Source organism: Protopterus annectens, chromosome 7.part0, assembly GCF_019279795.1.
Source record: "Protopterus annectens isolate FY-2018-M chromosome 7.part0, PAN1.0, whole genome shotgun sequence".
NCBI lineage: Eukaryota > Metazoa > Chordata > Ceratodontiformes > Protopteridae > Protopterus > Protopterus annectens.
In genome coordinates, this window is record NC_056739.1 from 1,951,635,677 (window position 1) to 1,951,662,296 (window position 26,620).

Here is a 26,620-nt window from a genome sequence, read left to right on the forward strand (position 1 = left end):
TGGGCTTAGCTAAGGCATTGTGAGGTGAAGCCTTCCTAATGTGGTAAAGATGTTCTCTTATCCTGTCTTTAAAACGACGATTGGTTTTGCCAACATAAAATGCATCACATATTTGGCACACTGCCAAATAAACTATACGAGTAGTATCACAGGTAGCTACAGCACGTATGCTAAAGTTAGTGTGCATGTCAGGATGTTCAAAAAATGGACTGGGGTCAAGAGAATTACAATAATTACAGCGTCCACATGGTTTTGTGTGTTCAAGAGGCATTGACCATTCATCCCTTTTTGAATAGCATAGCATTCTCCTTAAATTTAATTTATTCCTATATAAAAAAGAGGGTTTAGTCCCCACAAGTTTACCGATGGTGTCATCAGTACAGAGAATAGGCCAGTGTTTCGTAATAATATTCTTGATTGCTGGAAAATCAGTACTATATGGTAAAGAAACCCTTATATGAGTTGGTCTATCATCTCTACCATTGTCTATTGTAATGGGTCCACCAGTAATAACTGGTCCAAAATAAGGGGCTGCTCTGTTCAGTCTAAGTTTGACATCTAAGAGGTTGGACTCAATCTCTTGTGAGCTATAGCCCCGTTCTTCTAGCCTTATTTTGAGGTCACTCACTTCCATTAGGAAGCCTTCATCTGTGGCATTTAGCCTACCTTCATCTGTGGCATTTAGCCTAGAGGTTCTCATCTCCTGGCCTCTAATGATATTCTTAAAAATATGCTGTGGGTGCATACTATCACGCTGTAATAGAGTATTAAAATAGCAAGGTTTCCTATAGACACCTGTATTAATCAAACCACATGCTAACTTTTCTATATACAAGTCAAGAAATTCTATCTTCTCTCGAGTGATTCATACTGAAGGTTAAATAGCCAGTGAGGTTGTTCAATGTAGTATGGAACACAAACAAATCATCAACACTGCCTCTCCATAAAACAAAAACATCATCCACGAAATGTCTATAAATTACATGTTGTTTAAACATTTCTAAATTAAAGAGACTCTCAAATTCCCAAAATGCCAAAAACATGTTTGCATAGCTGTTGGCACAAGGTGTGCCCATGGCTGCTGTTGGTAAAACTTGTTGTCATAGGTGAAAAGATTGTTATTCAAAATGAGTTCAAGGAAATGTACAATGAGGTCTACTTTAACTGATGTATATTCGCTATGTAAGAGTAGATACTCAGTGATATAAATCAGGCCTATGTTATTTGGTAACACAGTAAACAAGGACTTGATGTCAAACGTTACAAAAATCAAGTTATCAACATCACAAATGCCACCTAAACAGTCATACAAATCTGTTAAAAACTGTTTGGAATCTTTCAGTACAACTTTGTTCTTATTCAATATAGGTCGCAAATGTTTCTCAACATAGACAGAAAGGTTTTCAGTGATCCAACCCTGACCAGACACTATGGGTCTCATTGGTGGGTCAATGGAGTCTTTGTGAATCTTAGGTAACCCATGTATTGTTGGTACAAGTGGATTCTTAACAAAGAGATAGTCAAACAATTCTTGATCCAAGATATCACCTTTCAACATATCTAATAACAATATTGTTTACGTGACTAATAGTGGCTTGCACTATTTGTTCATTAACTTGTAAATAGAAATCATCTTCCAAGAGTTTAATCATAGCATCATGATATTTGCTAGTGTCCATAACTACTATCCGACCACCTTTATCAGCTGGTTTGATGGTTATGGACTGTAATGACTGGAGTTTAAGTAAGCTAGTCTGCTCCCCTCTAGTCAAATTACCATTCTTCCTATATTTCTTTAGAGAAAAATATTCATACAAATCATCCTCAGTTAGTTTCAAATATGCCTCATCTAACGGATGATTAGGTGGGACAAAGTTGCTAAGCTTCTTAAACATTGGTGGTCTAGTAACGTTATTGTCTGTCAATTCACTATCAGTTTTATCATGAAATAGCAGTTTAAGCATAAGGTTTCGACAGAAAAGTCTCATGTCTACTACAGTGTCCGTAAAATTACTGTGTGCACTTGGTATAAAGTTTAGGCCTTTACATAATAATTTCTCATCACATTCAGTCAACAAATATCCTGAGATGTTATGTATCATAGAATCTGCTGGTATCAAAATTTCAGCTGTATCTAATTTACTTTGTTCTTCCACATCTTTATTGTCTGATGTGGTACATACTCTTCTGATAATTTGTGTTTCTGTCTCCCCCTGTTCATAGAGCGTCCCCTTGTTATATTCTTGTCCTTTCGGACTGGGAGGGGAAAAGGGAGCTCACTTACTACTCCTGTAGTGATGGTGGTATGTACTTTGTGAGGTAACTTAGATCTCACTATGCCATCATCTACTGACAACCTCTTATTGATCGGTCCCTTCACAACATGTACTGCTGGATATAAGTTAGTTCTGTCTGCAATATTATTCACAGTAATAGGCTGACTAACTTCTTTAGTATTTGTATTAATAGAGCTAGATCCACTCTCACTATGTAAAATAGTAATTACATCATCAGTATCATTGGAAGTAGTAGTGTTATTAATGTTAGCTATATTTTGTACCCTATTACTAATACATTGTTATGTACACAGTTAGTAATATCCACAGCTTCACAAGCATTACTAACAACATTAACATTTTCAGAACCAGTACTAGGTTCGGAACTCAGTTGTCTAACACTATTATAGTCATTAGGTTTAATGGTAGCACTATAATGTCCATGTTTAGGCCAAACGAAGACTTGTCCTAAATTAAAATCTCTGTGATCTCTAATTATCTTGCTTCTCTTCTGTTGGAGAAGTTCTAAGGCTGATATTCCATCCAACAGGCTTTCAAATAGTGGTTCTATTACAGTACTTGGGAAACAAGAAAAATTCTCTTCTGTTGTTTCTTAATGTTATTAATGAGTTTTTCCTCTTCAGAGGCAAAAAGTCAATAAGTAACTCCATGTACTGTTTGCTTACCTCCAAGTTCAGGCTGCCACCTTGAAAGCAACTCTGGATAATGTTCCCCTGATTGGGCATGTTTAATATCGTAATCCTCTCGGTACAATTTTTGTGTCCAAACAATAACGAAAATGCAAATGCTGTGTTTGCAAGCTTCAAATGTGCAAAGTCTTTCTCTAGACTGTCTAACAGGCGTTGTAGCTCATCCAAGTCGGGTGTAAAGCTCCAAAGCCGAATTGCCAGGAAGTGACTGTTGAACAGATGAGATTCTGTTCAAACCTCTTCTGTAGATGAGCGACTGAGCCCAGGTCTACACCTCGGAGCTCAATATCTACAGTTTCACTCTGACTCTGCATAATAGAAAAAATAGTGCAAAGGCACAGTAACAAATAAAATAGCCAAAAATGGCTGTATGCAGGGTAAAAATACAAACAAAAGTTATGTGCTAAACAAGCGCTATTCACTGGTAGTAGACTCTGCTCCAAAATCAGCGAGAAAAAATGAAACTAATAAAACAGGAACAAACCACTCGCTGACAAACAGGATAAACGCCCAGTGCTCCAGAAAAACTTAAATAATATTGAAGAAACCAAAAGGAGCAACTAGGCTGATGCAGAGACACAAGTATAAATGAAAAGCAAAATCCTCAGGTTAAAATCCAAATGAAAGGCAAAATCCTCAGGTTAAAATCCAACTTTAATTCCACTGCAGGTCAGATAAGCGCTTTCACTCATTCATTTGAGCTTCATCAGATCATGTAACAAAGACCTTCAAGTACATAGGCTACATTTATACAGTTAAAACATCTCCTATTGGCCTATCAAAAGCTGCTGGTGGCTAAGGTGGTCGGATAGTAGTTATGGACACTAGCAAATATCATGATGCTATGATTAAACTCTTGGAAGATGATTTCTATTTACAAGTTAATGAACAAATAGTGCAAGCCACTATTAGCCACGTAAACAATATGTTATTAGATATGTTGAAAGGTGATATCTTGGATCAAGAATTGTTTGACTATCTCTTTGTTAAGAATCCACTTGTACCAACAATACATGGGTTACCCAAGATTCACAAAGACTCCATTGACCCACCAATGAGACCCATAGTGTCTGGTCAGGGTTGGATCACTGAAAACCTTTCTGTCTATGTTGAGAAACATTTGCGACCTATATTGAATAAGAACAAAGTTGTACTGAAAGATTCCAAACAGTTTTTAACAGATTTGTATGACTGTTTAGGTGGCATTTGTGACATTGATAACTTGATTTTTGTAACGTTTGACATCAAGTCCTTGTTTACTGTGTTACCAAATAACATACTCAGTGATATAAATCAGGCCTATCTACTCTTACATAGCGAATATACATCAGCTAAAGTAGACCTCATTGTACATTTCCTTGAACTCATTTTGATTTTCACCTATGACAACAAGTTTTACCAACAGCACCTTGTGCCAACAGCTATGCAAACATGTTTTTGGCATTTTGGGAATTTGAGAGTCTCTTTAAATTTAGAAATGTTTAAACAACATGTAACTTTTTATAGACGTTTCATGGATGATGTTTTTGTTTTATGGAGAGGCAGTGTTGATGATTTGTTTGTGTTCCATACTACATTGAACAACCTCACTGGCTATTTAACCTTCAGTATGAATCACTCTAGAGAGAAGATAGAATTTCTTGACTTGTATATAGAAAAGTTAGCATGTGGTTTGATTAATACAGGTGTCTATAGGAAACCTTGCTATTTTAATACTATATTACAGCGTGATAGTATGCACCCACAGCATATTTTTAAGAATATCATTAGAGGCCAGGGGATGAGAACCTCTAGGCTAAATGCCACAGATGAAGGCTTCCTAATGGAAGTGAGTGACCTCAAGATAAGGCTAGAAGAACGGGGCTATAGCTCACAAGAGATTGAGTCCAACCTCTTAGATGTCAATAAACTTAGACTGAACAGAGCAGCCCCTTATTTTGGACCAGTTATTACTGGTGGACCCATTACAATAGACAATGGTAGAGATGACCAACTCATGTAAGGGTTTCTTTACCATATAGTACTGATTGTCCAGCAATCAAGAATATTATTACGAAACACTGGCCTATTCTCTGTACTGATGACACCATCGGTAAACTTGTGGGGACTACACCCTCTTTTTTATATAGGAATAAAATTAAATTTAAGGAGAATGCTATGCTATTCAAAAAGGGATGAATGGTCAATGCCTCTTGAACACACAAAACCACGTGGACGCTGTAATTATTGTAATTCTCTTGACCCCAGTCCATTTTTTGAACATCCTGACATGCACACTAACTTTAGCATACGTGCTGTAGCTACCTGTGATACTACTCATATAGTTTATTTGGCAGTGTGCCAAATATGTGATGCATTTTATGTTGGCAAAACCAATCATCGTTTTAAAGACAGGATAAGAGAACATCTTTACCACATTAGGAAGGCTTCACCTCACAATGCCTTAGCTAAGCACGTAGCCCAAGCAGGTCCTGAACATTATTTCTTATTTAGAGCTCTTGAGAATATTAAACCCAGTATACGAGGAGGTGACATCAGGAACCATACTGAGAGCAAGGAGAGTATGTGGATAGTTAGAGAGAGAGCAGATAGGGGTTTAGGTCTCAATGAGAGAGCCTCCATTAAACCTATGTTAAACAAACGGAGGAATGTTTGTAGATTTTATAATAAATGATGGAACATATATGTTTTTACCCCTTGAAATATATTTCTTTTGACATATATATCTATATATACATATTTATTAGAGCATCTTGAGTGTTCATGGAGAGTTTTTATATGTTTTTTATATTTACTTTGTCATTTTATACATCTCAGCATGTTTATATGTGCATATATTTTTAAGCTTAGATTAACTCATGAATATGTAAACAAGAAGCAGCTTTTGATAGGCTACATTTATACAGTTAAAACATCTTGGCCTATGTACTTGAAGGTCTTTGTTACATGATCTGATGAAGCTCAAATGAATGAGTGAAAGCGCTTATCTGACCTGCAGTGGAATTAAAGTTGGATTTTAACCTGAGGATTTTGCCTTTCATTTGGATTTTAACCTGAGGATTTTGCTTTTCATTTATACTTGTGTCTCTGCATCAGCCTAGTTGCTCCTTTTGGTTTCTTCAATATATTGAATATAGTTTTGTTCTTTTATTATTAAATATATTTAAACCTTTCACTGTGGCTGATCTGTGTAGAAATATTTAAGTTCTGAGAATATTTATATGGCGACACTGTGGGCCACTCCCAATAGCCTTGCTCTTGGTCAAACTACCAGCAAGATTGGACACCCTTTGTTAAGGGCCTTCAAGTAGCTGATAAGGGGTTCTGGTGGCAGTGATAACTAACTTATAGTCTGGGCAGAAGGGAGCATAGCTAGTAAACCTGTGCCAGCCTTTCGCAGGTGCGTCTGTGTGCGTGTGTGTCAGCTACTTGGGCAGGGACATGAAGCACTGGTTGGACAGACACAGTGTTGGAGGACTTGGCTTGAAACTCTGGCTAAGTCAGTGGGGAATTAAGGGAAACTGCCCTTGATGCAGAGAGCTGCATCTGGAATTACTGTGCGTACTTGTCATCCTCTCAGTGCATGTCCCCCACTGTTGCCAGTGGTGAGGATTGAGGCTCCTTAATTACTGGTCCAGTGGTGGGGTGTCACCTCCTCTACGCTACAGAACTGGCAAACGTCTAACTACTTAAGGACTGTTTCACATCAGTAATAGTACTTCAGTTGTTCAAGGTTTGTGTCAGACTACATTTACTATTATTTTATAAAAATTATGCTTTCATTCTAAAAAATGTATTCTCTTTTGTGATTCCTGGACTGAATGTTTTGGTGGAATTTGTGAATTTATAATGTAACTAAAAATGTTAAGAAGCAATTGTTAAATCCACCGTTAAGTGTGTGTGTGTGTCAATCTTGGAAGGGCAGAGAGGATCAGGACAAACAAGAGGATGTTAGTTGATCAGGGGCTAGCTCTCCTCCTAATAAATGTTAAAAAGTTGCAGTACTGGATTACTTAGCTCCTTCTATTCTTTCCCATCCACTTCCTGTTATCTTTTGTATAGGAGCCACTTACTCTATTTCAAAATCTGATTCTGTCAGGTATTTAAACCTTGAGCGAGGGAGATGGTCTTTTTTTTTTATAAACTGAAAACTGTGTGCAAGGAGTTTACAGTAACAAAACAGAGTTAGAGAGTTTCCACCATTTTACATACAACTCTTTCGCTTAAAACAAACTCTGTTAGCTGCTTTTGACAGAAGCTTCTTATAAAAATCACGTCAAACAATTAGTCCATCTGTGAAACAGAAATGTAATAACTTGTATGCAAGACTGCATTTTTATTAAAGCAGGGTGACTGAGAATGTCCATATTACATCTGTTCCTGAGGAGCAGATTCATTTCCACCAAAAAATTAAATCACCAAACAAGACAAATTTTGAATGCTGATCAAGGGCATCATCATCAAGCAGTCCCATAGACATATCCCTATCCATACTGCAGTAGAAGCCACCCACTGCCAGTTTACCCATTTGCCTTCTGGCATCTTCATGGCAACCAAAGTACTTGTCTCCAATTTGAGGACAAGTGGCACCCATGCTCTTCCTCTAGGCTGAATACATGATTCAAGCGATCTCACAGAAGGAAGCACTCAGAAGGGCTCTTACCAGCCATCACATACTCAACATGGAATTTCCCTCAGCACAGCCTTACTGCATGGATAGGGGTCCGAATGGAGAGATGAAAAAGTCAGCAAGCAAAAGGAAAGTAATAGTGCTGAAACTGATCCTCAGGTCTTGGTGAGTACCTTCAGGAGGTGAACCCTGTTTTCGCAAAATCTCACCAAGGCAACACTGACATATAGACTGTATTTATATAGCATGCATCATGGATAGAAGCAATTCAAAAACAAAACAAAACAAAAAAAGTTAGCTGGGTGTACAAGACCCAGGATAAAAAAGTGCCCAATCCTGGTAGGCGCACTGGTGCCAGAATTGGAAAAGATGACAATGCAGAATCCTCAAAACACAGAAACAGTACTACAGTGGGGCCAGGCTAGACCTATTGAGGACAAGAAAGAAATCATTATCATTATGGTTCACTTTATGTATTGTTACTACTATGGAAAAAGCCCAGAATTTCCAGACACAAGATATACAAAAAACAATTGAGAGAAATTAGAGGAAAGATACTTGAATATGTTCAATACAACAGATTTGTGAAAAACAGTATATAGATCAAGAAACCCTGATCTGTTTGGGAAAAAAAAGCATTTGAGGAAAATATAAACAGCAAAACCAAGAGACAAGTATAAAAAAAGAAATATGGACATGGGAAAAATAGATAGCTGATATAGTGCAATATTTATGCAAAGGAGAAAGAGAAAGCCAAATGTAAAAAAGGCAGCCCCAGATATTTGAAGAGAAACAGAGGCAAAGGCATCCGGATATGGAAAATTTCACAATAAAAAATATATAATCACAAAGACGGAGCGTAGAAAAGAAGATTGGTAAAGCAGAAGTTAACAAAAAAAAAAAAAAAAATAGAAATTGGAGTGCCTCTGAAGTGAAAGATTTGATGCAAAAGGTCTAACACGTTACATCACATCAGGATGGAGCGAGTCCCCAAAAGCAGGGAGAAACAGGAAGAAGAAACAAGGACATGGGAAAGAAAAAGATTTAATATGGTGTAATAATTTATGCAAAGGAGAAAGCAAAACTAACCAGTACAAAAGATCAGCACCAAAGATATTTGAAGAGAAATACAGGCAAAGGAATCTGGACATGGAAAACTTTACAATACAAAAATAAGACAAAGAGGAAAAGTAGAAAAGGAGATTTGTAATGGAGAAGTTAAAGAAATAGAAACTGAGGTTATGGAGTACCTACAAAGTGAATTGAATTCACAAAGCACCACAATAGGATAGAGTAATGGATATCCAAATTAAGTGGAAACCAGTAGAACAGGAAGTGTCATTTGCCATATGAAGATAATTTGGAGCCTTCCACAGGAAACCAATACAAATGTTCACTTAAAGCTAGAGAGCAAGGGAAGGAACAGGAAACTGTGATGCAGTCAGTGTTGAGGAGTGACAGAGCAATAGACGGCACAGGATGAAATTGATGAGACTGTGTCACAGGAAGATGCTATAGAACCTTCTATAGAATTCCCGCAGGAATTGGAAAACAAGGGATGTGCCCTCAGTTTGGAAGAAAATGAGCTAAAAGAAGAATTTCTTGCCTTAATAGACATGGAGAGCTATATCAAGATCAATGAAAGAAATATAGACTGCAGAAGGTTCATAAAACCCCAAAAGTTAGAAATCTGATAAAACAAATGAACTAGAGACCCATGTGATATAAAAGAAGTAAACAGGATATATTACCATGCAGCTAAATTAATAACTGAAAAGTTTTACCACAAGAACGCAGGGTAGTGAGGGAAAGGAAGGAGAGAAATTGAATACCATCATGGAAATATCGAATAGAGAAAATAAAGCAATTAAGACAAGAAGTGTCACTGTTAGAAGACTATAGAAGAGGGAATAGATCAACAAAAATACTAAGAAAGACAGATGTGATGAAAGCAATGCGCAATATTATAACAGATCAGGATCCATCATGTACTAATCGCAAATAAACTAAAAATTTCAGCACAAGTGGAAAAATACAAAGACGAATATAAAAGGAAAAGTGCAAAATAAGCAATTTATTGATAACCCAAAAAGGTTTTATAGAGAACTGGGAAGAAGATGCATTTTGGAGAAGTATCTATGAAGATCCTGTGGAACATAAAGATGCTAAACTGATAGAATTAAAGAAGTTTAAAGGTACAGAATATGAAATGGGATGAAGTAACAGCTAGAGAGATTGAAACAAAGTTAAGGAAAGCCTCTAATTAGAAAACCTCAGGCCCAGATATGCAGTATCTAACTTCTGGTTAAAAGTATTAACATCTTTGCATGAAGATTTAGCCACGAGTAAGAACTATTTATATGTGCACCCTGAACAGACACCAACCTGGCTAACAGGAAAAACAATGCTCCTACTTAAGAGTGAACCTGCAAGCTGCTCTAAAAATAATAATAGACCAATAACGTGCCTTCCAATGACATATAAATGGGAATCGATACCGACAGAGTTTATAGTCATTTAGAAGAAAACTCAATTATGGCAGTAGCACAAAACAGCAATAAAAGAAAGTCATATGGAACAAAGGATCATTTGTTGTTAAAGTCATAGGGGAGAACTGTAGAAAGGGGAAGAATCCAGGTATGGCACGGATTGACTACAAAAAAAAAAAAATTTGATAGTATCCCTTATTCGTGGATAAAAGATTGCTTAAAAATATATAAGATACATCCCACACTGATCAGCTACATTACAGTGACCATGAAATAGTGGCAGACCACTCTGCAATTAAACCATGATAAAAGAACAAATTGTTATCCCAGGGATAAAAATTCAAAGGGGGATATTCCAGGGTGACTGTCACAGTTACTATTCTGCCTTGCCCTTAATCCATTAAACTGTTTACTTAACAGCTTAGGTTAGGCCACAGCTATAATCTGGCTCCTAGAAATAAAGTGTAAAAGACTTCTCACCCTCTCTTTGTTGATGATTTAAAAAACTGTATAGCTCATAATACTGAACTGAAAGCACAACTGCAAGCTGTCAAAACTTTTTCAGATGATACAAGAATGTCATTTGGTCTTGATAAATGTGTAAAAGCAACCTTTAAAGCAGGAAAACTGCAACACCAGGAAAACATTAGTTTGGGACAAGAAAGAATGTGATATAAAAGAACGAGTGTATAAATATTTGGGAACTGATGAAGGATCAACAATAAAACATGAACATATGCAAATACAACTTAGTAAGGTATACTTCAGAAGACAAATTAATCCTGAAAAACAGCAATGACATCTAGGAACAAAATCCAAGCTATAAACCAATTTGATCTTCCCGTCCTAACTTACAGTTTTGGACTGGCCCCAAAACGTGTTGGATAGATTAGATAGGAAAACAAACAGGATGCTTCATGCTCACCAAATGATTTATAAAAAAAATCAGTGCATACCAAGATTATATATTCCCCATTCTGAAGAAGGGATGGGCCTTCTTGAAATTGATTATATGTATAAATCTGCAGTCGTAGGACTCCACACATCTGCTGACCTCACAAGACCCAAACATAGTGAAAGTTTTGAAACATGAGGAGAATAAATCTATGACTCCTCTGCTTAATCTAGCAGAAGCTGGTCATCAAGCAGGAAGGTTTACCTTCATATGGGTGTGATGCACACGGGCGATTGCAAGAAGGTCGAAAGGAGGTTCCCAAATTTCCACAACATCGAAAGAAATTGTCCAGATGTGCAATGAGCGAATGCACATTGGCATTCTCCCATTGCAGATTTGATATTTTGGGTGCAGATTGCACTATAGCGGGGATAGGGAAATGGTCCCTTTCCCCACTATAGTGCGATCTAGGGAGTTAGTATAATAAAGTAGGGGGTGTGGGGGGCACAGCCCCCCACATGGGGGGGTGTATAATGATGTGTATTCGACTTTCTAGTTTGAAAATCAGTGAATCTGCTTTTCGAGATTCTGATTTTTGAACTACAGAGAATTTTGAGGCGCTTCTGAGTCACACAAAAGAGCAATCGTCATTTTGATTTCTGACTGTATGAAGGTAAACCAGCAGGAATGGAAATCAAACCAAAAATAGATAAAAATCAGGCAGCAACTGAATGTGCCAGAAAACAAAAGAATACAAGGTAGGATCAGATAAGAAGGCAAGAAATGTGGAAAAAGCATAAATACAGTTGCAAGTATAGAAAACTTCTGGAAGAACCTCATGCTGATTAGGAATGAACACAGGAATGGTTAAGTGGTTAAGGAGAGGCAAATTCAAACCAAGAGATAAAAGGTTAATATTGGTGGCCCAAGATAGTGGGCTGCGTACACGTTGGTTGGTTTATAAAGTCCATTGAACACATGGGAGAAACAGACAAACACAGGTTTTGTAAAACAGAATTGGAAATGATTGCACACCTCACTGCTGGTCGCAACATACTAATGGCAGAAGGATTCTGAGAGGCATAACAATGTGGCGAGACTGTTGCACTGGGGACTGTGCAAACATTATGGTATTGAAGTGGCCGAAAAACACTGGAAACATGAGCCACAACGCATCATAGAAAAGGAAGAAGTCTACATCACATGGGATTATCCATTACCAACAGTTCAAAAGATAGATGCTAGAAAACCGGATATGGGTATAGTGGTCCGAAAAGAAGACAAGAGTAGCAATGATCATTGAAATTGCCACACCCAGTGACTACAGTGTCTTTGAGTACAAAGAGACACAGTCAAAATATTAGGATCTGAAGGCAGAAATGACAACTTGCTATAAAAATGAGTCTGACTGACTCGCAAAGTCCTGGAACTCAAACTGCGCATGCTCAGCAAGTTCAGAGTTTTTTTTTTTTTTTTTTTTATTTTCCCTGAAGCTGCTGCCTGCTGGACTGTCTCAGACTGCTGTAAAGGCAGTCCAGACTATCAAGAGTTCTGCATCAGTGTGCGACACCCAGAAGTCTGTGCAGTAACCACACAATAAAGTGGAAGGAGGGTGGATTGCCATGTTCGCAGACACGTACGTGACGTGAATGGTAGGATGAGTACTGATTGGTTCTTGCTCTCTTTCTGAAAAAGAGCGAGAAATTATCAGCATTTAGCAGGTAGTGCAACTTAGACAGGACAGGTACTTTGAACTTTGCTTTGGTAACTTACTTCTGTAGTTGCTACGGTACGCGGGTACTAGACTAGTGCTGCTTACTGTTTATTTAAATTAATCATCATACGATCTTCTAAATAAAAATCTGTCTCTATCTGACTTTTTGGGTGCTTGCAATGGACTGGAGGAAAGGAAGATTCTGCCTGGATTCCCAAGTCCTTCACTAGCAGCCAGCCAGCTACTTAAAAAAAAAAAAGTCTTTACTCGTGACGGTTGAAAACGTTCCCAATCACTCATTCATTTTTTTGAGGTAAGTGTGTCTCTGTGAAACTACTGAATTCAACATTTATTTAATACTGACTGTGTAGTGTCTACTAGTGTGTAAGTACTTGAGGGCTCAACAACTTTTCTATAAATTTAAATGATCAATTATGACAAATAACTTGATTGCAACCAACCATAACAGCTACTGGATCCCTTGATGTATTACAGTATTAGAAGAAAAGCGTGGCTTTTTTTAGTTGCAAACAGTTAATTTACTTGAAGTTGAACCATTTTCTTGTGGACCTGGTAAAACAGCAGCAGCTTTTCGTAAACTGGATTTTGAGAGTCAGAGCCTTATGTTTGAGTTGAGGTATAGAGAACATATTTAAATTTCAGTTTGATGTGTAACTAGCTAGCTTGTTCTATGCATGTATGACTTGATAAGAGGCCATACCATGTTATGTTAGACTTTGAAATGAGTAAATGTAAAGGATTCCTTGTAGGGTTTGTTAGAGGGGGTCGTTTGGTAGTACCACATGTCAGAACAGTAGTTTTGTTTGAAGAGTTGTTGTAAATTTCTGTTAGTAAACCAGTTATTATATTCTAAAGATATTTTTATAGTAGTTTAGGTTTACGGAAACTAGTAGCATTTATTAGAATTACATCTGTACTGGTGTTTCTTGGGGTCTTTTCAGCAATGGCACAAGTCACAAGAAAAATACAATAGTAATACTTAGGAAAAGTTTAGCAAAAAAAAAAAAAAAAAAAGCAAAAAAAAAAAAGTCTTTATAAAATAAATTCATAAATTTGTGTGTGTGGCTTTTGTTTCTGTAGGTTTTAAATGTAGCTCCGTAGCTGATGTTTTAGTTCTTCCTGTGTGACAAAGTGGACCATGCAAAATGTCTGAAGCTGAACCTGCCACACTGATAGATTCTTCCCCAGTTACAAAAATTCATACTACATCTCTTTCTTGGCAGTTTTCTCATCATTGGTTCCCACATGCAGAGTGAGTTGAAAACATGTTGCCGTCATTTTTCAGTAGGGTGATAGGTTCTGAGATTGAGATGTCATTAATCTTGCCCAAGACAGGCACATGGAGATTGGATGATGACCGCTGAATTTAGAAATCTCTGCTGCTGTTCTCCTGCAGGCATCTGCACAATCTGTATCAGCAGTTCTTATGTCTGTTTGTTTCTTTTGTTATACCACTGTTTTTTTTCCATAAATCTAACCAGCTGATCAACTGAGCTCAACATTTTACTGTGTTTAATGTATTGTCATAAATGATTACTGAATGGCATATTAAATGTTTAACTGCGCTGTCAGTTGCTCTTGTAAGGTTTTTTTTTCTCTAGTTTGGGGGTGTGTTAAATAGGATCATAGGAGGTTACTAGGCTAATGCCCCTGAGGCCCTTACAAGCCTAGCCAAGAATTTATCCCCAAAAAGAAACCTCAGTCAGTACTTGTCACCACTGTTAATGAGGGATACTGGTGGAAGCTGGAAAGCAAAATGTGCATGACTGTTAAGTGACATCTAATTAAAGACTGAAGTTAGAAAGTATGACAGAAAATTGAGTTTCAGACTTCATATACCATTCAGAAAATTCATGCTAATGTAAAACCTGTTATTCTATCAACTTTCTAAGTTTGTAAGAAGAGCAATATTTAAAAATTGTTCCTATTTTTGGTCCTTTGTCCCACTTTTATATGGTTTTGTCCAGATTTCTTGCTGTAAGAGGTATGCTGCAAGATGTATATTGTTGAATATGACCTAGGCTAAAATGTGCTCATCGTAAGTAACCTTAAATAAATGCGCACAAGCCCGAGAGATGTTTTATGCTGGCTAATACAGCTTGAAATACACAGAAGGTGTAACTGGGCTAGGTATACATACAAATATAAAGAATGAAACTGTGTAATGTGATTGCAATGTGAAAGCATATGTGTGCATTGCAAGTATGTATGGCAATGTAGATTTTATGCTGGCTAATGCAGCTTGAAATACACAGAAGGTATAACTGGGCTAGGTATACATACAAACATACAGAATGAAACTGTGTAATGTGACTGCAGTGTGAAAGCATGTGTGCATTGCAAGTATGTATGGCAATGTGGATTTTATTTTACTCCTTTTACCTTAGCATAGAAGTTCTCAGTATACTGTATATATATATATATATATATATATATATATATATATATATATATATATATATATATATATATATATATATATATATACATATATATATATATATATATATATATATATATATTAGATCTCTTCTCCTCCCTGGGCCTCACTGAAAAGGGGTTTTATTGCTCAGTCGGATTTTCCCAGTAATCAAATGCAATAAATAAAATTATAAAATTTCCATATAGCAGCAACCTACACTATATGTTGTCGCAGCTTACTCGTGTCTTGGAGTGGAATACAAATACTAAACAGACCATGGACAGGGTACACGGCAGAGCCAAGTTGGAATCTTAAAACTGTCCAATGGAAAGGAAGGGTAAATTACAAATGTGTAGCTTACCATGTTACACTGTAAGTAGGCAATAGGAGACAGAGAACAGTTGGGAGTTTTTTGAGTCTGTCCATCTAGAACAAGTGCTTAAGACTTAGGATTCTCTTTGTGAGGCTCTCTAGTTTTATGTACTCTATCTTCTGCCAGTTCCTTTTGCACTGCCTTCTTGGTTCTGCAAGAAACAGCTTCTTCATCAAGGATAATTGTAAACTGTTTTATTGATACTTAGCCCCATCTGTACTGGTTAGCACTGAATATTAAGCTAGTCCCAGTAATACTGGCATAACAAGGAATGTGTGTCCATTTTAGAATTAGATGATGTTGGGCCAATTAAGTGATCATCGTGAAGTCATCCACAGTATTTGTACGCCAGTGATGCGAGATTAGGTTGGTTTGGACATGTGCTGAGGAGGGACACTGGGTGTACTGGGGAAAAGGATGCCAAGGATGAAGCTGCCAGGTAACAGGAGGAAGGCCTAAGATAAGGTTTATGGATGTGGTAAGAGAGGACATGCAGGTGGCTGGTGTGACAGAGCAAGATGCAGAGGACAGGAAAAAATGGAAACTTATCCACTGTGGCAACCCCTAATGGGAACAGCCGAAAGAGAAGACTACAAGCACTTATTCAGAACCAGGTGGGATCACGTGAATACTGCTTGCTTGTGAAACTTTAAACTGTCCCTTTTGAGTCTCCATGAAAAATGGGGGGGGGGGGGGGATCCAGTATGACCTGATGTGTTCCACACCAGACCACAGCTTCTCATACGGTGCAGAAACCGAGTACGAAGTACTGTTTGCAGCATACGGCAGAGGTAAGTCTTTAAACCAACCTGTATATACATGTAACAATGTGTGCTGTGTAGAGTATTTAGCATGTGCCATAGTGACTGAGCATTTATTGCATGTAGATTAGTAAGCATGTCCAGCATTGATCCCACTGCACCATAGCTCCACCCCTTTATAGTTGGCCACTCCCATCCAGCTGTCTCCTGCAGCCCCCCCTTTGATTTGAAGTCACCAGCCGCGACTGAATGACAGCAATGTGGAAGAAAGATACCCAGACAGTTCCAATAGTAGTAGGAGTAACGGGTCTTATAAAAAAGAATTTACAATTGTATTTAGATATGTTACCTATACATGTAACTCCATGTGAACTGCAGGAGGAGTCATTACTGGGCACATTGTGGGTGCTGAGAAGAGCACTACTGGCTGACATCAAAGATTGAAACAATACTAATTTCATGAACTTTAATGTACTTCGACTTAGGAATGGGGCCCATTCCCTTCACAATATTAGAAACCCAAAAGACTTGGAGAAATTAAAAAAAAAAAAAAAAAACAGACTTGGAGAAATTAAAAAAAAAAACAGCATACAACAAAACCTTCCTTGGAGTAGGGCTGAACACAAAAGCAAGCAGGGCATCCCTCCCGCAGATAATGACTATGTCCCATTCTGGTTGTTACTCCTGAAAGTTTTGGATTACACATTCATACTAATGAATTCCCCAGGGCAAGCTCCATGTGTGAAATATTTATAGAGCTGCCTACCACATCTATGGAAGCAGCACAACTGACTGTGAAACAGAAATCCTTTCCCTTTCAAGACATCAGTAAAAGAGCTCCTTCGGATGAGTACAGCAGGCCAAAGGCAATCCAGAGCTGGTTCCTGTCATCACAGCACCTAAAAGAACCTCCTACAATAGATGCCTTTGAATCTGTATAGGGTTCTCTTCTACACATGGAGCCTTACTGCACAAGAAAGGTGTCCCAGGAAATTCAGAAATAAATGAGTCATCTTTTATGCTTTCCAGAGCTTCAAAACAGTCTTCCAAAACTATGGTCATCAACAAAAAAAGGGTAACCACTCCTACCTTCTTCAGAAACCAACCATGCTAACTTGGTTCTCATCACAGCTGGTTATTCATCTCCAGGCACTTTATATTTCCTGTTCAAAGGATGAAAGTAATAGACCATCACAACAGGTCCACGTGCTACATCCCAGTATACAGTAAAGTAATGGAATAACCCTCAGACAGATCCATTTGCATCCAGGACAGCAATCCACCAAGCAGATTTGCATCCATGTTAACTGCAAAAGGGACTGGGCACTGAATTCCTTCTCCAGCTAGTGTAACCAGGGGCTTTCATATGCCTTCCCCCACATCTCATCATCTTAAAGGTAATAAAAAAGCAAGAAGAGAAAGCAAGCCTCTTCTAGACAGTACCACACTGGCCAAGACATCCACGGTTATAGTACATTTGTCTCAAAGGCAGGAAAAGACAGTATATGTCTGTCTATTTAAGCTGCCCATTACATTAATTTAGTCCATTAAGTTCATGCTACACAATCCCTACCTGCCACTCTACCTTATCCACAGCCGTTTGTTCTAAGCCCTGTATATGGATTCCCTCTCCACCACTAATGTTTGCAACAGTTTACATGGGTATGGAATTTTCCCTGTGGAAAACAAATGACTTTTAGATATGCAATGATAACTTGATCACTAGAGTTTGCTATCTGTGCCCTCTGCTATCCCCATATCCTTCCTGTTCAGGATAACACCCCGTTACAGACTTTTGAAGAAGGGAGTTATGTACCAAGCTCCTCTAGTTCCTGGTCATGTCCCTTTCCCCTCATCCTGGAGATCTTTCCGATGGCTTTCTTCTAGCTCCCTTCCAATAGCCTGACATCCCTTTACTTACATGGCATCCAGACCTGTGAAAACTACTCAGGTTATACAGTCTCACCAACACCATGTAAACTGAAAGCTATATCTTTGCACCTTAATACACCTCAGCTTTCTTGTCTGCTGCTACCATGGCCCTTTCATTCTGCTCTCAGTTAACCAATTCAGGTGTCACTGCAACAAACAGAAAAAGGATCCACTTCTCCAAACTGATATAACTATAGTATAAAGTAACAATAACTTGCATCTGTTTACACTGAACCTCAACTGCCACCTTGCTACTCACTTGTTCAACCTTTCCAGCACATTCCCAAGATTCCTCCACTGTTGCACCTTTCCATTGTGTCAGCCACTAGGAAGCTCAGTCCATTTGTTATTCCTTTACATATTTATGACATAAGCATGCCTAAAAGGTAGCAGTCCCAGGACAGACCTTCAGGCTATATCCACATCTAAAAGTGCTTGGAAAAAAAAGTTGCACTACTTAGAACTCACTATATGCTCTTCACTGTCCCAAATACCTGGAAAAATAACTTGCATCAACAAGACTCCTCAAGACCACTGTACACTTCAAATATCTAACACCTTGGCTAGATCAGCATCTAAAACTTTCAATTCCACATCACTGAAAGAAGCTTAAAAATTAACAATTATTTTGGGCTAGGAAAATTTCCCCATTTTTTTCCTTCTTTCTCAAGAAGCTAGAACAACTACTGGTAAAGAAGTACTACTAATCCAACTAGAATATGGGCTCCCTCTCAAAACTCTAACCATATCCGACTAATATCTAGATGAACTGCCCTTTGACCAAAACAAAAATCACCACTACACTCACCTCAGAGCAAAACTGCTCCCAATCCAGCAATATTTTAAAATTACTTCCCAGAGTTCCAAATTAAAACTCTTTCAAATATTTCTATTAGAAAAACCATGCCAACTTATGTCTTCAAGATCTAGCCCTACAGGCTCCAAAAACAAAACTTAACTGCACTGAGTACAGCTTCTCACACACTGACACAAAACTGTGAGAATCTTTACCTACAAACTTTAAGGGGAAATCTAGTCACCATCAAAATGTCAAGCTCAGCTCAGGAGAAAAAAAAAAAAAAGTCCTCCAAAAATTAAAGCTGAATGCTCATGCTTCCAAAAATTTGGAATAACTGGAACACTCCCTCATCATCCCCTGTCTAACTCTACCATAGCCAAAGGTAACCTCCAACAACCTAAAGTAAAGTATTTTCTTGTATTCCTACAGACTCCCTTTCTCTCTGGTTCTTCAATGATTTACATTTCCTACCACGGTTATCCTCCAAATGCATACCCCACTAATTCTTACTTTCTCCAGTTACTCACATCTCCGTCACTCTTCTTACATGGTCTTTCCTGTTACAGTTCCTTGCAATACATTTTAAACATATGACATAATATAGTTACACTCATTGCATAAAAAAGTACAGTTAAATTATCGATAATCACTACAAAATTAGTCTCTCCCATTAAATCAATCATTCAACTGTATTTTTTTGCAACTTCATGAATATTATAACAGTGGACTGGCCTCAAAGTGGTCCATTTGAGTCATTACTTACAAATTATTATCAAAGTAGAGTAAACCAACCAACCAAGACAAAGCAAACCTAATGATGCCAAATGCCTAGTGTCAGAGGATATGCTGTCAGACTTAAGGTAATGCAGTTATTCCTTTTCAACCAAAGGATCTGCATGCAGAAGGTAGGGTCTTTTCAGTCTTGTGAGAAAGGTAAGTGATGTTAATATGTGGTGGAGCTGTGAGGCAGAACTCAAACCAAAAAAAATTTACTCCAATAATCACTTCCCTAATTCCTGGCACACATCCTTATCACAGCCTCCTGTGTCCTACTAACAATTTGAATATCCAGTTCCTCAGCTGTGGGTCTACATCCAACTCATCTAGTTTTCCTAGCAGCCTCTTTAGGAGACAAAGTGATAGGCCTTGCAGAAGTCCAGATAGACCATCTATTGATACTTCTCTGTCAGACTCACCAGAGATCCAGTGGTAAACCAAACAAACAGGCTTGACTGACAGCTCCTTATAGAGATAAGCCCATGTTGGTTGTGGTCTTTTAGAAATGCCACTAACCTCCTTATCAGGTATGACTACTCCTACTCCTCCTACTATGCTTAGCTGACAGTTTAGAATTTCCCAGATTTTTCCAAACACAACAGCATCACACCTGTTGTCCTCCAATTCACTGAGAGTTAAACACTGGGCAATGATCTGAAGAAAGTGTCTGTCAAGGGGTCCCTCCATAACAGCAGCAGTTTCCTACTTTACCCCCTCCATTCTCTATCAGGTGTCTGCCCACTATTTTCTCCACTCTGGTCTGTCTCCTTCATAACATGAGACTGTACCCTTGCTTGTGCCAAGTGTTAATTCAGTACCTCTGCCTTTCCACAGTCTTCTGTGATCTCCTCTCGCATCTTTGCTCAGCCTGGTCAGTTCTGTGCCTCCTGTCAAGTACCTAAAAGTCTTCCTTCTCAAATTGGACTCCCATTCAGCTTATGTCTTGGCTGACATTATCACATCTGTTGCCTTTCTACTATTCTCCTTGTACCTCAACTTACTTACCTTCTTGCCTTTCAACCTCTTTGCCCTAATCACTGTTCTCAGATTCCTATGTAGTCACAATAGCCTTTTCTTTTTGATCTTTTGCCTCCAACATCTTCATTTACATCCCCAGAGTACTTGGTCCTCCTCCATCGAGCTGTCTGGTCACTCACATTTCATTAACTCCCAGGGTCCTAAACCCAATCATCTGACCCCACCTTCTTCCTTACGCCATTCATGGTTTGAGGTTCTTTCTCCTAACATCAAAGCTTAAAATCCCTTTAGATTGCTACTTTATACCATATCTCATGTCTATACAATTCCAGCACAACCTACACTCCTTGCCCACCCCTTGTCACTTGCCCATGTTTCTGTAATACTAGCAATGTTCACAGTCTCCCCCTCGCAGCTCTTGCATCTTCCTATTCAGATGCCTTTCACTGTACAGTAACACTATCCAACCATGCTCCAAGCCACCCTTGTCTGCTCCTCTGCTTATAATCTCCATTTTTTCTACCTCTAAAATGCCTAGCCCCTCTCATCATTCTGCTACCCTCCATTTTTCCTGACACAATTCCACAATTGGATGTAAAACCAAAACAAACAACCAACTCCAAACAACCCTTTCTCAACAGATCATACACCTTCACCCTCTACCTTATAGACCCTTCATCCAAGTCACCCTGACAACCAGCTCATTCTCCAAAGCACCCCTCACCTTTGTCTTCCTTTTTATTGCTACTCAGCCATGTCAGCTCCCTTAGCAATGGTCCTGACAATAGCACTTCCATTCATTCTGCAATTTAGATATACTAAGTTTTATGTCTCTTATCCGCAGTCTACTAAGCAAATGTCAAGCACTAAAAAAGAAAGGCTATTAAGATATTAACACTAGTCACTTAAATTATAATAAAAGTCAAAGTTTACAATTTAATTGTGTGTTTGTTTTCTTTAAACATGTGATATTATGATTAAAACTGGCTAAAACTCTAGAAAGTCACACCTGAAAATACAGCAACACTACCAATGTTATAAAAAAAAAAAACATTTACTTGCACCCCCCCCAATGTGGAAGTAAGCCCATCACCATGTACATGCATTCAGACAGACACACACACAATTTAGGGTCACACAATCTTAAAAAGAAACAAGACAAAATATAACTCACTTTTCTAACACTGATTAAATCAAAACAGAAACATTATAAATTGCAAAGTTCTCAGTGTCCGTCAAATACATCCACCAATCACCTCCTCTTTCCCATTTCTGCACAATGGGCCAGGGTGTCACATTAACAGTGACCAACTCCCAAGGACATCAATATACAGTAGGCTTCCCTTAAAATTCCAATGGTGAGTTCTACAAAGGAGATTGGTGGCAAATTTGGCTAATTTTATTGTAGCACTAGGCAAGTCTCTTTGAATATTTAAATTTACAAAACAAGTGTGAAAGAGTAGTAAAATCTAAAACCATTATCTTAACTAAATGTACAGTTTATATTCAACGTGATCCTCATTAATCCATGAAATACACTGTTTTAAAGCATTTTCTAAAAATTATTATGCTGTACACGTCCTCAAAAGTTCTGTCAATTACGCACAACAGCAGTAGTGGCCAAATAAATATTATGCAGTTCTCCAGACTCGATCTAATAAAAGCTTACAAATTCCCTCGAGCCGCATGAAGTCTATCTGTAACATCAAAATCAACAATACACCAGCAAAATTTTAAAATAATTTAGCATAACATCAGATCAGATCCTTCTCTCCAAATAAAAATAAATATAGAATACATTACTTTAATATTAAAGTATCAATAGTAAGCAGGAAACAACTATTAACACTTACTGTTGGGGACAAAGCTCTGAAAGCTTTACATCACTGTCATCCATTAGACAGCACTGTCATCTGTAGTAGACAAAGTCAGCCAGGTCCTCAGTTTTGATCTAACATTTTGACAAGTTTTTTTCATTGCTAATGAGTGCTAGAACCAGCAACCTGGCATACGTCTAAAGGATTTCTCCCCAAGGCCAAGTTAAATGAGGATTGTATTAAGGTGTGTGTGTGTGTGTGGGGGGGGGGGTGGTGGTCTCTCTTCAGCAAGCCTCAGTGAACAGACAAGTGTAAATTGTGAGCAGTGTTTGAGATATAGCAGCTTAAACATAAAAGGAATTTTCAGATGTAACCAATAAGTTCAGAAACTGTCACCTTCCTTTTCCCTTTATATCTCTCAGGTGTTAAGTGTCATTCTTGCACTTTTGATCTGTTCTTTAATGTACTTATTTGTTAACAGGCAAGTGAACTGGTCATTAAGAACCTTTTTCAGTAATGATCCAGGCAGTCTCCACTCACACAGTGCCCCGAGATTAGGACAGAAAGTCAGACCCGTGAGGCACAGATCTTAACGACTGAGCCTCTATGCTGCCTTTCTACTCCATTAACTTCACTATGATATTCAATGGCACACATTACTTTCAGCAGCCTCAATCAAAAACAGCAGTAAACTGAATCACTAAAATAATCAGCCATGTAACAGCCTTCTCATCTGACTACAGTGAATAAATGAGGAGCAAGATACTGTCTCATATTCCAGTGTCCTTCTGATCACTAATTCACAAAAATATTTTAACCTGGTGTCAGAACAACAAAATATATACATATTTATTATTTTTTTTTAATAGCAATACCTCAAGATAACAAATAAGTACAGCATTATTTGTACAATTTATGGGAAAAATACAACTGGACAAAAAAAAAAAAAAAAAACACTGGAGGCTCAGAGATCTGAAAAGAACTGTTACATCAGAAGACAGAGAAATTTCACTGCATCCTAAAACAATGCATCAGAGCAAAGAAGCTAAAGAAAACAATGCTAAGCAGGAAATTGGCATATACACATGAAGAAGGGAAGCTCTCATGCAAATATCTGTATCGGACATGTATCTAAACAGCAATTTACTTGCTCACAAAAAGGATCAAAATATAAGCTTAAAATCCTCGAGTGGCTAGAATCTTTACAGATGGCCGCTCTGAGCATACCTACTTTTCAGACTGAAACATTGTAACTCCATCCACAAAGAAAGACTATCATCCCTAAACCCTAGTGTTAACAATACTCCCCATATATACCTACAAAGCTGACAACTTCAAGCACTCCCACTGCAATACATAGATAAATAACCTAGTAACAGTATCAACTGTAAAATGCACTGGGGGAAATCTCAGCCATTCAGATGCAAATCAAAAGGTCTTCTCAACTGAACATCTACACTACAAAATATTCTGAAAATTACTGAATGAATTTATAGTATATGATGAAAAGTTAATCCATAATCAGAAAATTCCAAAGAACCTAACCTCTACCTGAAATGGTACTTTCAAATCAATTTATTATTCTGTTTTTCAAGTAAAAATACCCATACTGCTATGTGAATATACAAATGTCACAATACCCAAGATTGTACCCTTCAGTTGTCTTGGACTTCGTTCCCCCTGGTAAATCAGGAAGTTTGCGTATAATGTCAGAATTGTCAGATATTAAGAGTTTCATGGTGCTTACTGTTCTAAAAATGCACACTGACGCAAAAATGTCATTCTATTAATTTAAGTGACACAGTGGAATATTACTGCTTGATGTTAAGCAATTGTTCTCCTCATTTTTTCCCTCTAAATCCACCCATCACCCCTTTTACCATTTTTACACACGGGGTCAGGGTGTGACTAACAGTGACAATCATCTACAGCCGAGTCTTACACCGCCAGGTGGCTAGCCCTGCCGCAGTAGTTCTTCCACACTGCACGTTCACACTTATGGCCAATTTAGAGGACCAAATCCACCTAAACAGAGCTTGAGAACACCAAAAAGCAAGCCCCAAAGTGTTGGGAAATCTTTATAGATGCTTGCTAATTATCACCTGTACAGGCGCGACAGACTTGCATAAATAAGTTGAGAAGTGCAGTATCCTACCTGCACTAAAGTCAATCAAGGATAATGGGCCACACTACTAATTTTACTTCTCATCAGGTTGTCATCAATTCTCAATTCCCAGATGCTGGAAGGAACCGATCAACATGTAAAACAATAAAAAAAAAAACATCCATAGCTATGAGATGGTTAAACTCGGCTACAAAAATGTAATCCGGTCCAAAAGGTACTGCTTTGAATAACAGCTCGAGTGAAAAAAAAAAAAAGAATCCTAACTTGTTCGGGAAAAAAATCATAACTTGGGCGTAACACAAACTGCGCCCAATGTCAGTTTTGGTTGGGATCAGATGCAAACATCTATGACTGCGGGATGCTTCTCTGGAGTGTGTATTCCAGTGTAATATTTTTGTACTCTGCAAATGATCCAACGTGATCGGTGTTCCACTCGGTAAACAAGATAAATAAATTAATAAAATGCTGTGGCAGTTCAGCGATATTTTACTTAATTCAATACTACAATAAGACAAGAAATGCACTTTAACTGAAGTTGCAGTCGCGCTTCTAATTAAAACAGTCAAATAACAGCGGAACTCACAGAATATCCATCCGAACTTGCAGTCGGGTTACAGAAAGAGCAGAGGTGAAGCTACAAAAAATAAACAAAACTACCGAACACGTTAACGTTTTAAAATAGTGCAACAGTTTAACAGCAAACTACATCCCTCCACCTAGTGACAGCCATCCGGATTGGGATGAATCTGCCAGAAGTGCAGTTAATGATACGGAGCTAAAACTATTGACAGACTGATGCACTTCTATATACACAGACTGCCTGCAACTTATATAGGACTCCACAATACTCACATTAATTATATTCCGTCTTTTACATGTGGAAAAACAAAGTTCGCAGTGTACTAAAAGCCATAGCCACTGAATTCTACGAACAACCACTTAGTATTCCAAACGCAACACGTACGACACCATCATAGTAAGAAACACATTGCTACACTGTATTAAGTAACTAGAAACAAATCCAAAGCTCCCTTTGAGGAGCAACTACAAGCATGTGACACAACTGTTGATATTAGCCAGTTAGAATAGTTGTTTTAGAATTGATGAACTAATAAAAACCAATAGAAACATTGTATTCCCGTTCAAGGGCGGGCGTTACTGGTGTTATGCAAATTAGGTAAACGTCAGATACGAGGGCGTTACTGTTCTGCGAATTAAATACTCGGGCAGGTGGAAGTAACATTTTATTGGTAGGCGTAGGGACAGTCCCCTGGGAAGTACCGAGGACATACCTTTCGACTATTCCTGAATTTTTTTTACTTCAGTTTTAGTTCTGTCCTTAAACCCACGTAGAACTGTTGACGTTTAGAGAAAATTAAGGGAATTACACGTAATCACAATAATTAGATTTATAGATGCTTTTTACTTCCCAAAATGTATATTGCTTCACACCTTCGTATTCTGTCACTATGTAACTCAAATTAATATTTCGATTTTTTAATGGCCGTGATCATACCTCTCAAACTCTTAGAGCAAAAAATTTGGACAAAGCCTAAAATGATGGGGGACAAACAGGGACAGATTTTAAACATCGCTCTTAAAAACTTAGAAAGTTAATACAATAATAGGTTTTCCATTAGCATGAATTTTCTGAAGGATGTGGAGTCTTAAACTCAAATGTTTGTCTTTATTTAATGACTTCGATCCTCGCCTATTTGCCAGAAAAGTACAGATTTTCGGAGGAACACACCAAAAATATGAGGCAAAAATCTGGACATTCTATGAAAATCTGTTCACTTGAGAGGTATGGCCGTGATTATTTCCTGATTTGTCTCTGATTTTGTTGAGATTTGTCCTAACTCAGTTGACTCTATCTCGGAACACTGTGCTTAGCTTAAGAG

General features: G+C 38.0%; 1 protein-coding gene across 1 annotated transcript in view; it reads right to left on the minus strand.

Moving 5' to 3' along the window:
* The window catches only part of LOC122807269 (kelch-like protein 25), a 425,726-nt gene extending 399,956 nt beyond the window's left edge, over positions 1–25,770 (minus strand). Inside the window, exon 1 of the mRNA XM_044078371.1 lies at positions 25,572–25,770. The gene's annotated coding sequence lies outside the window, so the exon portion shown is untranslated. The remainder of the gene's footprint in view (positions 1–25,571) is intronic.
* Positions 25,771–26,620: the final 850 nt, after the last annotated feature.